This window comes from Dendrobates tinctorius, unplaced genomic scaffold (assembly GCF_039654945.1).
Source record: "Dendrobates tinctorius isolate UK_male_01 unplaced genomic scaffold, ASM3965494v1 ptg000099l, whole genome shotgun sequence".
In the NCBI taxonomy this organism is placed as follows: Eukaryota; Metazoa; Chordata; class Amphibia; order Anura; family Dendrobatidae; genus Dendrobates; species Dendrobates tinctorius.
In genome coordinates this window covers 11071074-11078334 of record NW_027361767.1, presented here as the reverse complement: position 1 = coordinate 11078334, position 7261 = coordinate 11071074, and the positions used below count along the sequence as shown (strand labels likewise).

General features: G+C 56.1%; 1 long non-coding RNA gene across 1 annotated transcript; it reads left to right on the top strand.

The window, feature by feature from the left end:
- The first annotated feature begins 1019 nt into the window (after positions 1-1019).
- LOC141099327 (uncharacterized) lies at positions 1020-6798 on the top strand. The gene is made up of 2 exons (XR_012234473.1): positions 1020-3310; positions 5946-6798. It is a non-coding gene; the product is annotated as an uncharacterized lncRNA (long non-coding RNA).
- The last annotated feature ends 463 nt before the right edge of the window (positions 6799-7261 follow it).

Sequence of the window (7261 nt, the reverse complement as noted above, 5' to 3'; positions counted from 1 at the left end):
TCGAGACAAGCTGCTCGAGTTTCCTCCCCAGGGCCTGGTACAAGCGGTGCCTGTTCAGACTCCTGAGGCTCGAGAGCTGACGGAAGAACCCCGCCACCCGCTTTTTGAAGATCTCCCACCACTCTGACTTACTACTACAGAGATCCAACAGCGGTACCTGGCTCTGAAGAAAGTCCTCGAAGGATTGTCTCACCTCCGCTTCTTCCAGCAGGGACGAATTGAGCTTCCACAGCCCTCTTCCCATCCGATGAGTCTCTGCAACATTCAGAGAAAAGAAAATTAGACAGTTATCGGAGAACTCCACCTCAACGGCGGACACAGCAGAAAAGATGGCGTCCTCCTTCAAAAAAAACCTGTCTATTCTAGACCTACAGCTACCCCTATGGTAGGTGAAACCTCCGTGACCTGGGGTGTGCCGGATGTGGACATCCACCAGGCGAGCTTCGCTGGCTATGCTATTCAACGCGACGCTATCATAAGCCAGGCGATCTCCGGGACCCCCCCGGTCACGGGACCTCGTAATGGTGTTGAAGTCCCCACCGAAGACCACCTGCCGGCTCGTAAAAAGAAAGGGCTTGATCCTCAGGAAGAGACATTTGCGGTCCCACTTGGACTGCGGGCCGTAGATGTTGATGAGCCGGAGCTCTTGTCCCCTCATGAAGACATCTAGGATCAGGCACCTCCCCATTTCCAACTCAGTAACCCGTCGGCATTCAACAGCTGCAGTCTTAAAAAGGACTGCCACCCCGCTATACGGCTCGGCCGCAAGAGACCAGTATGAGGGCCCGCACCTCCACTCCCTCCGTGCTTTATAGATGGCCCCCATGTCTGTTAGTCTGGTCTCTTGCAAGAATAAAATTTCTGCCTCAATCCGGGAGAAAAAATCAAAGGCCGTGAAGCGAGCCGCATCTGACTTTATGCTGGCAACATTAATAGATGCCAGCGTCAACGGGGCGAGTTCCGCCATCATGGGTGATCAAGTTGGATGGCCAACTTCTTACCACTGCTATCACCTCCACCTGGGGAGGGGTCGGACACCTTCCTTTTCAGGGAAGCTCCCGTTGTGTCCATCCCACCCCCCCCGGTGTCCTCGCCCCCGGGTTCCAGGTCTGTCCCCCCCCCAGGAGGAACACTGCCCCCTGAGGGACGGACCCCACCATCCCCCGAAGGACCCTCCGGTGGTACCCCGGCCCAGCATCCTCGTCTTGCGGCCCATCATCCGAGCCTCCGAGGACGCTGAACCGGTTGGAGAGATCAATCAGAGGGGGGTCAGCGGGCCCTTCCGTGCGCACCCTGGTGGTCGGGGGCGGGGGAGATTTTGAAGGCTTGCCAGCCTTCTTCCCCCCCGATTTGTTACGATTGGCACGTTTACTTTTGCCACCCGCTGCTGTAGGCTGCTCCTGGACCTCCTCATCAACACTTTCATACTGTGAGGACCCGTCCGAGTCAGCCGCTTTATCCTCCCTCTCCATCCTCCTGATCTCCTCTCTCACCACACTCTCCCTCAGGACCTCAGAGGCTTTTGCCATGGGCCTGGAGGGAGGAGCAGGCATCGACCCGGTTGCCCGAGACTTCACCTGCCCCCCACCCCCATGGCGTTTTTCTTGCCTCCGCACATACGCGGGGCCCCTCACCTTGGCATTGCCCTTCCTCACCGGTCCCTCAGCCCCTTCCCCTCCGCCACCACCTGCCACAGCTGCAGGAGCGCCGCCAGAGGTTTCTCCCTCACGGACTCCTCCCGCCGGGCCTGCAGCGGCATTAGAAAAGGAGCGAGGGCAGCGGCTGAGAGGGTGACCTAGGTCACCACACAAGTGACACCGAATGTCTTTACACGAGGCGGCCAGATGACCTACCCCACCACACAAGGCACATTTCTGTACTTTGCAGCTAGCGCTGAAGTGAGTGGGGTCGCCGCACTTGTGGCAGACCTTCGGTTGCCCCTGGTAGAAGACCAGGATCCTGTCCCTTCCCAGGAACGCCGAGGAAGGGATGTGGGTGACCGTGCCGCCGGAAACCTTCAGTTTAACCATGAAGGTCCAGCCCCCCGACCAGATGCCGAATTTGTCCCTGTTCTTTTTGGGGACCTCGGTGACTTCCCCGTAACGGGAAAGCCACGTCATAATGTCCACGCCGGCAAGTGACTCGTTACAAGTGACCACGGTCACTCGCTTGACGGAATTTTGGCGAGACACCGCTTGCGCAACAAAGTCTCGCCATCCGGGCTCTTCCCGCACCAGCTCATAGTTAGACCAGAAGAGCTCAAGCCCCTCTGGCCGCACAAAGCTGACGTCGAAGAAGCGGGACGCCGAAGGATGTATCAGGGCAAAGATGTCATTCGCCCCGAAGCCCATCTTAAGGAGGAGCTCCACCACCTTGCTCCTAGGTGGACAAGCTTCACTGCCCCCCCACCTAAGACGGACCACATTCCTCCTTTGCGGCCCCTGCCCGGCTGTGGGGAGAGACCAAACAGTCCCTCCCTCCCTTTGGTTTTGGAAGGCAGCAAGGCCGTGTCTCTCTATCCAGAAAGACAAGTCCACTGTCCTCCCCTCTACCACTATCGACCTTTCTCCTTTTTTGAGGGCCTCCAGGAAACGGTGGTGCAAAGCGCCGTCCCTGGAGCCCGGAGGCGAGGAGACCCCCCCAGGACCACCCCGAGGACCACCCCGACCCCCAGCCGCGGCCCCCGCATAACTATGTTGGGGTCTTGCGGCCAGGGGGGCAGACGGGCCAGCCCTCCCACCACTACCACCACTTGTGCCAGCACCCTCATTCGTCCTCCCACTCACTCTCCCATTCACTCTTTTATTATTTGCATTCACTCCAGCACACTCACCCACATTCACAGTAGCACTCACTCCCTCATCCATGTCACTCATATCACCATTCACTTCAGCAAACATCTCCTCAAATATGTCCACTCCGCTTTCGTACTCACTCTCACTCGCACAATTGGTGAACATAGCAACATTATTTACATTTTTTACATTTTTAACATTTCCCAAACCAGTGTAGTTCCTCTCTTTGCCTGCTGGGGGCCCTGAGCTCTCTTGCTGGGAGCTACTCCAGCTCCTGTCCAGGAGCGCTGCTGCCCCTTTAAATGCCTCAGTGCTGATGACATCATGCACTCTGCCCTGGCTGGGCCTAGGAGCAACAGCAGCTCCTGGTTTCAGCTCCATTTTTTTTTCTTTTGCTGAGTTTTGTTTACTCTGGGCAGGGACGGCCACTGGCACCGCTCCCTGCTCTGCACTTTTCTTCACCCCCGCCGCCGGCTTGCCAGGGAGCGCCAGAGTCCCCGCACCCTCAGATGAAGGTAGGTGGGCCGGGGACCCCGACAACTCCCCGCCAGCTTTTGGGGGCAGCACAGCATTACTTGGAAGGGTGGGTGGGACAGAGGGCAGCGGGCCCGCAGCGGCCACGCCCCCCCGCCGGTCGCAGCCACCCCAGGCAGAGCCGCGGCCCCCTGCGAGGCCACGGCCCCCCGGGTGACGCGAGCACAGCGGGCGGAGTCGCGACCGCTGAGGCCACGCCCCCCCCCGCCAGTCACAGCCACCACGGGCAGAGCAGCGACCCCTTGCGAGGCCATGCCCCCCCCGGGCGACGCAGACGCAGCAGGTGGGACGACGGCCGAGGAGGACATGCCCCCCCCGCACGCCACAGCCTTTGCAGGCCGGGCAACACTCGGGGAGGCCACGCCCCCCTCACGGACCACCGCTGCCACCCCATGCCCACCACTTGAGACAGGCAAGGCCGGCCACTCCCCCTCGTCGCCCAGCGGCGGCGGAGCCCCCTGCACGGACCCCTTTTTGGGTCGACGTGCCGGAGACCTCGCTCTCACCACAGGCGCCGACATGGGAGCGACCAGCACTTTGCACCGCCTCAGCTGCTGCTTGATGTTCTGTTCGCCCTTCCTAGGTTTCTGGACCCCCACTAGCGATCCAGACTTAGCGGAGCCGTACGTGGGGGGTCCAGAAGCCCCAGCACTCGCCGCCGGAGGTGCGGCCCTGGCTGTACCAACTTTACCTGGTGCCAGGCCAGCCTCCCCTGCCACCGAGGGCTGAGCCTGGACACCACCACCAACACCACAACCAGCACCGACCTCCATGTCGCTGCCCTGGTCTGAACTGTCACCAGATGCGACAGTCAGGTCACAACAGTCATCTCTCTCCCCGCTCCCTCGCTGCGGACCCACCACAGGGCCCGAGCCGGGGTGGGTAGTGGGTTCCACACAGCGGGACAGAGGGGCCCCGGGAAGAGGAGCAAAAACCAGTTGTTCCTCCACGCCTTCAGAGGCCTTACGCCTGCGCCTCCTGTTTCTCCTCTTCCCGGTTGCCTCATCCTCCGGGCAGACTTCATACCCAAACAACAGCGTGCCAAACCGTGCTGGGGATTCAGTCTGCCGTACTTGTTTAAGGATGAGGCAGCCCCCCTCAGAACTACTCCCGCTCCCTCCATCCTCCCCCTCACTCCCGCTTTCCTCCGCGTTACTGGAGTCCAGCGGGAGGGCCACCTGCTCGGGGGCTATCCCGCTGCATGTTACCTGACTCACGCTGGTGTCCGCCAGGTCTTCAGGTGGAGGTGGCCCGGATGTGGTGTGGGCGCCATCTTGCTCTTCCTCCTCCTCGCTTTCCTCCACCTGGATGGGGACTCCTGACCCCCCAGGAGACCCACCGGCCATGGCCCTGAACCGGTCCTTGTTTTGAAGCTTTTCCTGGAAGGGGCCGCTGCCGGCCATGATGGTACTTTGCCGGTCCTCCAGGGCCCGAATCTCCCCTTTCAGCCGCTTGACCGTGGCGGTGACCTCCGCTCTCTTTGAGGCAGGGAGCCTGTTTTTACTGATGACCCGGGCTCCCTCCAACTCCCCCCGGAGTCTCCTGAGCTGCTTGCCGGCCTCCTCGTACTCGGAGAGGTGGGCATGAATGCGGGAGGCGTAGGTGGTAGCTGGCTCTCCCGCAACCTTGGAGCCCCAGATGTTAAGGGGGGGCCCTGCCTCACCTCTGCCGGCTGCACCTCCGGGGGAAGGGCCCGCCACAGCCTTCACTTCGGGGGTCCTGGACCCTGGAGCCTTGCGGCCCCCTGGGGTCCGCTTTTTCCCCATCCCTGGGACTAGCTGGCTGTGCCTTGGGCCTCCTGGTGGTGGATGAGGCCCCCCACCCCCAGCTGGCTTGCCGGAGGGTGGGAGCCAGGGGCACAGCCCCGGCGCTCAGTCCCAGGGAGAGTCCTCTTTCCTGGGAAGGGGGCAGATGGAAAGTCCTTGCAGGAAAAAAAAACCTCCCTTCCCAGGAGCTTAGCAAAAGCCTAGCCTGCAGAGCTCAGCCCAGACGCTCCTCTTCTGGGGTGTGTCCAGAGCTGCACTCACTATTCTGCTGTTGCGGTCACTGTGTACATACATTACATTACTGATCCTGAGTTACATCCTGTACTATACCCCAGAGCTTCACTCACTATTCTGCTGGTGCAGTCACTGTGTACATACATTACATTACTGATCCTGAGTTACATCCTGTACTATACCCCAGAGCTGCACTCACTATTCTGCTGGTCATATTTGTGTGTACATAAAGTCCCGTTCATAGATATAGATTTTGAAGATATTGCAGTTTTGTATGTTTCAGCTATGAAACCAGCAGAATCGTGAATGCAGCTCTGGATTACATTCCAGGCTGAGATTTCATAGACAAGCCCCAACAGTTGGGGGAATTTATAAAGGGAGGAATAACTGAACTTTTGCCAAAAAAGTTTCTTGTCCTGCATGAATCCCCCTGAGCGAACGTCGGAGCCCTGACAAGTGTCATCATTTCCTTAGAATACCCCCAGTTTCTGGGAACCGTTCGCTGGTCCCTGTAGGTGAAGTGACCCCCATAAATAATGCACAATGGCGATGACAAGGTGGGCCATTCCAGGAGGAATCTATTACTGGATCTGATTCATGTTTCCTTCCTACATAGATTCATCTCCATGAATTTGCCAGAATCATCAATGGATGAGCCCCGTTTCAGAGTCCGGATTTCACCGTCCCTTCCGCTCCCGAGGTCTCATCATCTGGGACTGCTGGACCTCTACATGTGTGAAGATTATTTCAGCAGTCATGTGAATTTTTATTTTATTTTTTTGCAAGCTGTAATACGTGCCATCTGGAAAGTGTCATTGATCTGCATTTCTGGCCTCCTTCCCGGCTCCGAGAGGCTGGCGAGGGTTTCGATACTCTTAATAATTAATGACCGCGGCTCTGAATAACTAATTCCAGATCAATACAGAAGATGGCGCAGATGTGACGGATATGGCTGTATACACAGGTATTAATGTGTTTGCTATGGGGGAGACGTCGGAGATACAATGTATCAGGCAATGCCGATAACACATTCTGCCTCATAGGTATCGACTGAGAAGGCGTCAAACATAATGGCTGTCCAAACTTCATGGACGGCAAAATTGGAAAAATTTGAGAAACTGTTTTTTTTTTCCCCTTATCCAAGAAAAACTGATAAAACTCAGACCACCCTGAAAAAACTGGAAGCGTTTGTGTGAAACATCTGAATGAGCCCTTAGGTCATGTGCAGGTGGAGATTTTTGATAAGTTAACAGATACTATTTCCATAAAAGCTGCAATACCAGATACAACCAGAGACAAAAATAGCGCTGTTTCTGAAAAAAAAAATCAGACATTTGTTCTAATAATGGATAAATCCTTTAAAGGGAGCTCTCGCTTTCTTGGCTGCACTTCTAGCAGACAGTGGGGGCTCAGATTCATCCCTATGACCTCAGAAGAAAATATAAGACCGGAGTCACACTAGCGAGAAATACGGACGAGTGCTATGTGAGAAAAAAATCACAGAGCACTCGGACCAATGTTAATCTCCCATCAGCCAATTCTTTCTCGGCCTTATTATACGTGCTGAGAAAATCGCAGGATGCTGCGATTGACACCGTATTACACCCGAAAAACACCAATGCAAGTGTATGGGGGGGGGGGGAGAATACGGATCACACACGGACCACACATGTGACTTGCGAGAAATATGCACTGGTGTCCTTTGACAAAAGCAGGCAATTCAATGCGCGATACAGTAAAATCACACTGACATGTTTAATAAAGAAATGAAAGAATAGATATATACACATAGAATACATATATATATACATATACATGTCATTGAGACACATATATATTTATATTTCATAGAGTTCTTCATAGCAGAATAGCCGCTAAATCAATTGCCGGCTTCTGTAAAATCATTCCAAAACCCAACATGAAATGACACAT